Raw genomic sequence first — 11,824 nt, forward strand, 5'->3', positions numbered from 1 at the left:
ATGTTTTTTGAGAATTTTTAGATGATTTTATTGTCTGATATCTGGACAACATCTTGATCTATTCTACAAATAGAGATAAATATAAACTTTATATTTGTTGCGTGTTACAAAAATTAAGAGATGCGTGATTCTATGCCAAGATAAAAAAGTATGTACTCCACACTACTGAAGTCGACTTCTTAGGATACATCATTTCAAATGTTGGACTTGTGATGGATCTTAAGAAAGTTCAAACTATTATGGATTAGAAGATTTCAAATATGATAAGAGATGTCTAATGCTTTTTGAGCTTTGCCATCTATTATCAAATCTTTATTAAAGACTTCTTTTGAGTTGTAATTCCACTTATACGTTTGACTTGCAAAGACAAATTTGAGTGGAGCAAAGAAGCTGAAGCATCTTTTGAAGCTTTGAAGTCAACTTTTATTTTTGCACCAATTTTGTATTGTGTTGACTTTTTTAAGGTATTTTTTATACAAGTAGATGCATGAGACTTTGCTTTGGGTGCTGTATTATTATAAATGGAAATAAATAATAGACTTCACTCAATAGAATTTTATTTTAGAAAATTTTTAATAGTCGAGATTAAATATGAAATCCACAATAAAGAACTTCTTGCAATCATGGATTTATTTCAAGAATGGCATCATCATCTAGAAGGCGCTTCCAATCCAGTCATCATATATATGGACCATAAGAATCTCAAGTACTTTATATCAGCACGTATTTTAAATCGTCACCAAGTCCATTGGAGCATGTCTTTATCAAGATTTGATTTCAAGATCACATATCAACTTATAAAACAACAAGGTTTAATAGACGCCATTTCTAGATATTCTTATCTTACACCAAAAGAAAGAAATGTATATTTTGATCAACAAAAAATGATTCTCTTGAAGCTAGAGCATTCTCATCTTCGAGTAATGAAATCAACATTGACTGTTAATTCAATCCTTGTGAAACAAATCCAATCAAGTATGTCTTTTGATCCTCTTGTTCACAATATTAAGAATCCTTCTTCTAAGTTCCAAGATACTTCTAAGTTTGAGTTCAATAATAACCTACTCTATTTTGAAGGTCGATTATATTTTTCAAAAAAAAAACATGATTACATGTTGTTCAAGGACATCACGACTTTTTAGTAGTAGGACATTTTGGATACAACAAGATTTTAGAGCTTATATTTAGAGATTTTTAGTGGGCACAAATGTGGAAGGGTGTAAAAGACTTTGTTCATTCATGCGACGTTTGCTCAAGTTCAAAAACTCCTCGTCATCAATCTTATGGATTTTTTCAACCATTATCCATTCTAAAACAACCATGGTCTTCTATTTCTATAGATTTTATCATAGATCTTCTAATCTCAAGTTCTTATGACTCTATATTTGTAATAATAGATCATTTTACTAAGATGGCACATTTTATACCATGTATAAAATCTATCATAGGTGAAGAAACAACTAAATTTTTTCTTGACAACATCTATTGTTATCATAGATTATCCAAGGATATTATTTTCGATAGGAGAACAGAGTTTGTATCAAGATTTTGGCGGATTCTTTTCAAGATTTTTAATATAGATATTAAACTATCTTCGACATTCTATCTTCAAATTAATAGACAAAAGGAGCTTGTTAATCAAGTTTTAGAGCAGTATTTAAGATGTACCATCAATTGTCAATACAATGATTACACAACTCTTTTGCCATTGGCAAAGTTTGCTTATAATAATGTGGTACATTTTTTGTAAAACAAACACCTTTCTTTGCCAATTATGGTTATCATCCACAACTTGATACTTTTGACTTTTCAAAAGTTAATAATCCTGCAACAAAAGATTTGGCAAATTATTTATCAAAGCTATAGCAACAACAAAGATATAGTTAAAAGAAGCTTAAGAACATTAAAAGATCAATGCAAATGTCTATTGAAAGAAACAACCACCATTCCACATGGATGACAAAGGATGATTACTTTATTGTAATATCAAGACTACTCGTCTTTGTGACAAGTTGGACTATTGTAAGCTTTGACCATTTTCTATTTTTGTACAAATCAATCTAGTTGCATATTGTTTATACGTACTAAAGTCAATGAAAATCCATCTAATATTCTATGTATCTCTTCTTTAACCATATAAGAAAGTAGACATACCAAGAAGAAGACAAGTGCCACTTCTTGCTATAAAAGTGGATAATAATGAAGAATTTGAAGTGGAAGAAGTCTTAGACTTAAGGCGGTGCCAAAATAAGTTGAAATATCTTGTTCATTGAAATGGATACAATATTAGTAAACACACATAGAAGCCAAAAAAGAATCTTGCAAATGCAACAAAAAAGGTAGAGACTTTTCATTGACAACATCCATCAAAATCAAGATGAAAATCTTTTCTATAAAAGAAACAAGATTTAGGCAAGATAACATTTTACTTTCAATCCTTATTTGTAGCTTCTTTGTATTTATTATGCTATAGAAATAGAAAATCAACAACTAGCAAATTCGATTGAAAAGCCTTTGTTTGTTGAGCTGCCGGATAAAATATTGCAATTGTCACAACCTTCAAGATGAAGCAATTGAAATGAAGATCTTCAAGAATGACATATTTTTTCTTGAATAGATGACAAGATATAACGCTTTTGGTATCACGACCTTAGTAGAAACTCTCAATGTGTGATAATTTTATTAGAGGTAAAAATAACTCTTCATGGTGTTTCAAATATTTTATTTGAAGGAAGTTATGAAGGCCTCAATAATGACCAAATAACAAGGTGGTCTTTCCACCTTGGTATGAGATATTATCAATGGTTGAGAGGCCCTATCAACCATCTTCAAAGAGAACAAAGATTTGAGTATGTGGCAAATACAATTTTTTACATTATAGATTTTTTCAACATATGATGACCGCTTCTCATAGAAATCGTCTCTAGAAGGGAGGATAATATCATAGATATATACATGTAAGCCAATAATTACTTGTATAAATAGGTAGAAGTAAATAGAAGTAAGTTAATTCTACAATAACTTATAAAAAAGCTTCTTAGAAGCTTTATAGATGCTACATTGACTTTATAGATATCCATTGTTGATTTTTAGGTTAAAAACTTAGTCAAAAAAATAATCATGTACCATATATGTTGATAGCTTGAAGAACAAGCTAATTATGTGGCACACATGTAAAAAAACTTGCCTTGTAAGTCAAGGCATGTGTCCTAGAAAGTCAACACATATTAGAGGACCTATAGAACATCGCCATATAGCCTCTAATTAGATAGTATATATAGAGACAAGAGTGAAGCCCTCTTCACTCTTATCAACTCCTTTCTTGCTTCTACTGTAGTTTCAAGAGTTACAAGTTTTCTGGTCTTTTGGCAATAAGCTATTTCAATTTCATTTTAATATATGTACTTCTTTATTTTTAATTTTTTAATTTTTCTTTCACACATATTTCATTAGTTTATGCATCATCTTATAGTTCATATCTCTAACATGACGATTCATTTTTTTTAAATAAATTTGTACAATATTAGCTAAAGATTGATTAGTATGTAATATCAAGCAGTACCTTGACAACAACAAGTTCAAATTTAAAGAAGATCTTTTATATTTTAAAGATTATTTATATATTCCAAAAAGAACAACATAACTTTGTATTCTTCAATCTTATCATGATTTTTTAGCTTTAGGACATTTTATATTTAATAAAACATTAGATCTTATGTCTTGAGATTTTTAGTAGCTTGAAATGTGAAAAACCATGATGGACTTTGTCTTCTTATATGACATTTGTTCAAAATCTAAGAATTCTCGACATTGTCTTTAAGGACTTCTACAACCATTATCAATCTTCAAGTGACCATGGTGCTTAGTATCAATAGATTTTATCACTAATCTATTGCTATCATTTATATTTGATTCTATCTACGTTGTTGTAGATTAACTTATAAATATGGTATATTTTGTCTCTTATAAAAAGGTAATTTTTGAAGAAGAAAAAACAAGATTCTTTTTTAGTATTATATATTGATATTATGGCCTATCTAAAGATATCATTTTTATTTGAAGACCTCATTTTATATCAAAATTTTTAAAATCTTTTTTTGAAATATTAAAGATGGATATCAAATGTTTATTTGCCTTCTATCTTCAAACCAATGGTCAAATAAAATATATCAATCAAGTTTTGTAGCAGTATTTATAATGTACCATCAACTATCAACAAGATGATTGGATCTTATATTTATCTTTAATAAAGTTTGCTTATAATAATATTTTTATACTTCAATTTAATAAGCACTATTTTACTTTAATTATGGTTATAATCTAAAGTTTGATTTTTTTAAGTACATCAAAGGATAGAAATCCAATACTTAAAGAACTTGCAAAATAATTGTCAATGCTCTACCTAACTTTGAAGCTCCATTTGTAAGCAACTGAAGATTCTTACAAAAAATCTTTAAAAGAATCTAAATAAGAACTCTTTACTTTTCAAGTTGGAAATAAAGTATGGCTTCTTTGACAAAATATTAAGATCAATGGACTTTGCAATAAGTTCGATTATTAAATTTTAGACTATTTTATATTCAAAAGCAAATCAATCTAGTGGCTTATTAATTGGAACTACTCACATCTATAAAGATGCATCTAGTCTTTTATGTATCTCATTTTTAGGCTTATTTAGAATCAATTATTTCAAGAATATTAATACCATCATTACCTTGCATTGAAATAGATAATCTTATAGAAATTGAAATTGAAAAGATCTTTGATTCTTGGCAAAAAAGAGGCAAGTTTGAATATTTTATTCATTGGAATGGTGTTATATTATGTGTTTTTTTGCTTGAAAATATATTGAGCACACAACAATAGAAGATAAGTAGAAATGCAAGAACAATTCTATCAAGTCTAATAGAATCTTTAATAACCTTTTGTAGACCTTAATAATCTTGATCAAATTTTAACCAATCAAAAATAAATTTAAAAGAATTTATTAAAGGAATATGACACCTAAGTCCTAAATTAATCTTTAAAAAAAATTAAAAAACTTAAAAAAATATGAAAATAAAATTTTAAATATATGACAATAATCTTATAGAAATATTAGAAAAAAAAATCTTTAAAGAAAAAAAAAAGAATTCTAAAGAAATATTAAAAATTCATTTTTAATATTAGAAACCAATCCTAATACAAACCCTAGATTTTAAACAAACTCTATAGCAAATAGAACCTCAATAATTAATAATTAAATTATTGATGTGAATTCAAATTTTTTACACTTTTCAATATCTTAATTAGAAAAAAGCATAAGAAAGATGAAATCAATTGTACTTATCAATTGAGAAAAAAAAAAAAAAAAAAAAAAAAAAAAAAACAAGATAATTTAATTAAGTGTTAAATGGCTTCTTACTCCAATTTGAATGTTGAAATTCTAATGCCAATATCTCCTATTTGAATCATTGAATTTCTCCTAAATTTTATCTAAAATACTAGAAATCAAGTCTAATATCCACACAAAAAAAATTCACTTCAATCTAATTGATAGATTGCTAGAAATCTTAGAAATACTCACTAATCTTCAAACTCCAATTTTTGAGACCTCAACCCACAAAAAACTTTACACACTTCGATCTAACTATTTGATTGATCTTAAAATTTACAAATACATTAACAACTAAAACACTAATACTTTATCCATAATTTATGCATAAATATACCACAAAACTCAAGAAACCTTTAAGTTTATAAACATATTTTTATTTCTCAAAATCTAAACCAACCAAGAATATCACTAATTTTGAAAATCCCTCAAAAATTCAATATTGACTCAATTGACATAAAATCAATTCTTAAAAATCTTTCTTCAAGTCTTATTTCAAATCATGCTCTTTAATCTATCAAAGAACTTAAGATTCATTGTAGGTGCACAATTTTGTGACTTATAGTTTGATTTCAATCCAAGTTGACAACTGGTCCTCTCTAGGTATCAATTTTTGGCTTTCTTGAGGTATATTTTGCCAAAATCTACTCTTAGCTCTATCTTATACGTGCTTATGTTATTTCTTATCTCATTTACTTTGATTTGGCTCATTTATGCCTCTACAAAACAAATAGAAGTTCCTTCTAAAAAAAATAATATTAAAACTAAATCTTTTATTACCTTTTTATAATTTATCTTTATTTTATTTACTACATCTTTCTACTAGACTCTTCTACAAAAATATCTATATTTTTGTTTTTCACTATATAATTGTGTTATCACACAATAACAACTATGATATCAATGAGCATATGTGGGAATCAATAAAAAAAATCTAATAAATATCATGCAAAAGGTTAAGTATTTAATCGATGCTATCTTCAAAAATCTAAAATAATTTATCACATCATTCTTTAGTCTCCAATAAAATTGATTTATAAGAACTTCTTCATCCTAATTGATGTCACAAGCCAATTTCTTAAAATCAAATGTATAAATTGATACAAAATATGACTCCTAAAATAATAAGTGAATCTTTGTTATCATCCATTGGGCCTTGTCATGTTCTCAAAATGCTTCTACAAATGCTTCTAAAAAAGCTTCAAAGTTGTTCAAGATTAGAGATCTTTTTTCAAATAAAAGAACAAACCAAGATAAGACTTGAATTGTGAATAAGGTTCCAACTAAACTAACTCATGATTCTTCTATTAGATAGTGCTTAAGTTATAAAAAAGTTACTAATCAAATTTAATAAATAATCCTTTGAAACTTGGAATATATGTCATTTAACTTTTTTAAAAGACTAATCTAAGGCTCTTTATACTATTGAATAGATAAATTTTCTTGTTGAGGTACATGTACCACCACCTCCTTGGATGTAGAAGTTTGAGAAAGTAGTTGCATCATATGCTAAATTTCTCTTGGTCTTGCATCACCATGAAATCTTGCAAAAATCTTCAATTTCAGCAATTCTATAAGATAAAGCATTCAATGTGTTCATAATAACTTCTATCTTTAGACTCAAGAGACTCAACTATACTAACATCTTCACCTCCATTCATCTTAAAAGAAAAAAGGGGAGTTTTTAAATAATACCAATTTAGAGGAATATACTCTACAATCTCTAAAGTACTTAGATGCCTTCAAGAAGAAGGATAATCTACTCTCTATCAAGAAGGATTAATTTCTAATATTAATAAGAAGGCAATCTCGACAAATTGTCATGAATATAAAATGAAAGAAACAAAACAAGAAGTTGAACAAAATAGTTTCAACAAGAAAGCTACTAAGAACTTGATTAAATGAAATGAATATAAGATCAGTACCAACAAATGTGAGTTAAAATTATAAGAGATCTATTATTAAGATTGAAGATCTCTTCAATCTTAACTTTAATATATATTAGGTATTAAGAAGCTTCTTGAGAAGTTCTCATGTTGTATAAAGATAAAGCAACCTTAAGAAGCTTTTTAAGAAGTTTTCATGTTGCTTGAAAAAGAAGCAAATTTAAGAAGCTTCTTAAGAAGTTTTCATGTTGCTTGAAGATGAAGCAATTCTAAAAAGCTTCTTAGATAATTTCCTTAATTTTCTTAGAATTTTCTAAAATCTGTTGGAATATTTTAAGAACCATTTAGAACCATCTAAAGTATTTTAAGAATCTCTCTGAACTCTTTTATTAAAATATTTTTAGAAACTTTTGGAACCACTAAAATCTAGTAGAATATTCTAAATATATTTCAAAAATATTTCTTATTAAATATTTTTAATAAGAAGAGATAATTTTTTTAACAAAATAATTTCTTTATTAATAATCTTAATTTTTGTATGGCCTATAAGGAACCTACTCACATTACAAGAAAGAGTTGTACGAATGATTATATGATATTCTTGGCAATAATAACTCTATCTACTACATTCTATTTGGTAGAATATTAATATGTTAATTTCTTATTTATTTGATTTATCAAATATTCATCATTCTCTTCTTTTAAAAAAGAGTGAAAAAGGCATATTTAGAAGTTTGCTTATGGTTTAGGAGGCAATTCATGTCCATCTAAAGTTCTTAGTCAAAGAAGTCTAGAGATGTTTTTATATTGCTAGTAGATTGCAAACTTAGACTAATTAGTTTCAAGATATGAATCTAAACTAAATTATTGTATAATTTTTATTATACTTTGAATATTTTTTCTTCACATCTAGTTCTGATTATTATGTTATTAGTATATTGTCTAATAGCATGTTGGTTTTTATTTCAAAGGATATTAATGCCTTGTAATTTTTAGTCTATAGTGACATCTTAAATAAAAACCTTTAATATTTTTGTAATAATGATAAATAGATATGGTGCAAGAAAATACTCTTATTTTATTCTTTTTTTTAAAAAAAGAAAAACATTTTGTGAGAGATCTATTGGTTTTTATTGACGTTCTTATTCCTTGCAATAGGATTTTAATCATATATAAAATTTTTCATTAAATCTATGTTTCTCCATTGATTGAAACAAAAAGATCTACTATACTTTATTGTAAGTTGTGGAGAAAATATTTAATAAAAGAAGAGTTTAATTGGAAGTTTTGGCACAATTCATGTTTTCTTAAGTTACTAATTTATTTTCAAAAATATATCTAAGAGGTAGGAATTCCATTTGATTTAGGTGGATAAGTTTTATTAGCATAGATTGTAAATTTTTTTGATACTACTTATATTGTTGATGAATAATTAATTATATTAAAAAAAAGAATATAATTACACTTTCCATTTGTTATACAAGATCAAAAAATAAACTTAATAGTTTTTGATAAAATAAATATATATAAATGCTAATTTGAAATTACAATATAAAATTTATGAAAGGATAATATTATACTATTGATATTTGGCCAATGAGCAAATAAGATCATGAACATTGTGTATTATGTTATGCACCAATTGCTAACCATAGATAAATTTATCATTATTTATTACTATTTTTTATTAAAATGATAATTAAATTTATCACAAATTACAAGTCATCAAAGAAAAACATTCTTTTAGAAAGTTATCCTTATAGAGCTCATAATTAAGTTTTTGATGGTAAAATTGTATCTTTTCAACAAATATTATTAGCCTTCACCTATCACAGGCCATTTTGCAATTGCATCAGCTTGTGTAATTTTTAATTTCTTATTTTAAAATATAATTAATTTTATATATATATATATATATATATATATATATATATGAGATTTTTTTAAATATTAGAATAGAAATTAATGTAGTAAAAATACAATACATACTTATGGTTTCATAAATTATTATTTGAGATTATTAATATGATTTCATATATTGAATCAACCAACATTGAGTAGTAGAATGTTTTAATATGATATTTTTTATAATTTTTATAATAATTAGTTGCACTTAGTTAGATTTATGTGCAACACTCTATTGACATAATATGTCATTATTATTGCTTATTGTTATTGAGCATTTTTTTATTACTATAGCGTCTAAAAAATCAACATTCAAACTAGAAACTACAAGGATTTTTCTACCTAGAAGTCCACTTTAAAAGGTCATGGTTCAAAAGCCTTACTAAGGTCCCTTGCTTAGTAAAGAAAAGCCCTCTTTTGAAAACCTTGTCTTTTGGACATAGTGTAAAGTGAGAAGAATCCATGAAATGAACCAAATCTTTTTTTATTATAAGTCTACAAATATCAATCTAAGTTTATTTTTTTAAACCACTTCTTTAAACTAGATCCAATAAAAATTCTAAAATATAATACTATTTATGCAATGTTAGAAAAAAAATGCATTCCATCTCATTTTTATTTTTTGTTTTCTCTTATGGCCTTTGACTTATTTCTCTAAATAAAATGCCACTTTAAATTTTCTTCTGAATCTCAATTAATTAAAAAAAATTAAAGTTGAGGCCTCTCACCTTGTCTCTTAATTTTAAAATGAATACTGAAGGAGATATATTTTGAAAACAATATTCATCCAAATAAACAATTTAATAAGACTAAAAATTTCAAATGTGGTTGCATAAGTTGATAGACTAAGTATAATAACTACAGCACAAGGAGAGGTAGAGCAGCTTAAGTAAAGTAAAGAGAAAAAAAATTGAAAAAACGAAAAAAATGAAAATTAAAACTTCTTTAAATAATGTGGTGGTGTTAAGAAAGTTTGCATGCAAAGTAGATTGTAAACAGCAGATGCCACAGGATTTAGTTTATTTAGCCAGCAAATTTTTTTAATCTAAACTTGAGCCTTGCAGATAATAATTTTTCAATGAGATTATATCTTTAGGGCTTAGTTTGGAGATTGTTCTATAGAACCCCATTGCTCTTAAATTACCAAAATAAAAAATAATATAAAAAAGCACACCAAAATAATTTGGACCTACCGAAATTCATGGTTTGCATCAATATCTACTACAAACACTCACCCTCCTTTGCTCTCAACTTGAGAATAATTTGTGTTTGATCCAAATACATGCCAAGTTTTAGAGTATCACTCCCAGTCCTATTTTATCTCACCCACTATTTTATCTGTATGCTAAATTTGTAGTAAAGACACACTGGTTGCTATGGCAATGGCCACCAAACTTCCAACAACAAAACCTGTGACCTGCAAGTGTGAAAAGCAAGTGGGCCCTTTCCTCAATGGAGCTCTCCCACAATCTATTTAGGTTCAGAAAAGAACTGTATACAGCCACCAAATTCATATGATTCATTCAATTCAATATTCAGGACTCATTGAATCCTCACAACAGTATCTGTGCAGATGGGTGTGTCAGAGACTCAAAGGTCACCAGGTGGCTGCTACTCCGGGGGATGACCTTAACTATGTAAAATGCTCTTGCATGATCCTCCGCTCTTGCAGTCCAAGTCTGTAAAGTCGACCACCCAATCCCAACCACTAAAGCAATTTATCATACCTGCAAATATGGGTATGACAAAATAAATAAATAAATAATAAAAGTAAAAATCCCCATGTAGAGAAATAGATTTTAGAAGGATTTCATATTTTTATACATTTTTTTTTTCTAAAAAAAAATACTACAAATTTTCCAACTGAAGATTTGGTTGTCATAAACTCATCATGTAGGTTACCCTAATTCCCACCAATGATTGGTTACAAAATTGAGAATGCTTGATTCCAACTGAGCACTTTGAGTTGGCATGAAATGACCCAATGGTGCCATGGAGTTGAGGTGAAATGTGCACTAAGTAATATGCAACCGTAAGGTGTTAGAACTGATCGGGTGGTTCATGTCAAGTTGGTTGGAAATAGACCACCCTGAGCAGTGAAAATGGGGGGCTGGTCGAGAATGGGTCGTCTACCTTGGAGTGTATTGCAAATGCCAAAAGACTGTTTGAAAGCACTCTTGTCTAGAAGACAATTGTCCACAACCAGCATGTACAAAACTGCAGCATCCAAAATCATGACACAACAGTCCTTGTTGTATTTACTTGCGAGGGTGCAAGGATAACATTTTCATGAAATTTCAAACACACATGAATGGTTTGTTGTACAGTAACTTTCCAAATAGAACAAAAACTACATTGAAATGTTCAAATGACAAGATGAAAGATTGTTACAGACTTGTTGAATCAGATTTCTTTTATTTTCATTTCTTTTTTAAAACTTTTTTTGACTTGATTTCTTCATTGTTTGCTTGTCAAATTGGCTGTCAAATAAAATTCTGAGTCACTGTTTGTACTCTTGTGATCTCACACCATATTTTGTGACAAGAATTGTAATCAAACCATTACAAAAAGAAATAACCACTGGCCTACATCCCACATGTGTATGTTATGATTCATACTATCAGCTCAAAAACATAAATAGATATTATGAAAAAAAAAA

Source organism: Physcomitrium patens, chromosome 3 (assembly GCF_059467195.1).
Source record: "Physcomitrium patens ecotype Gransden chromosome 3, ASM5946719v1, whole genome shotgun sequence".
Taxonomy (NCBI): domain Eukaryota; kingdom Viridiplantae; phylum Streptophyta; class Bryopsida; order Funariales; family Funariaceae; genus Physcomitrium; species Physcomitrium patens.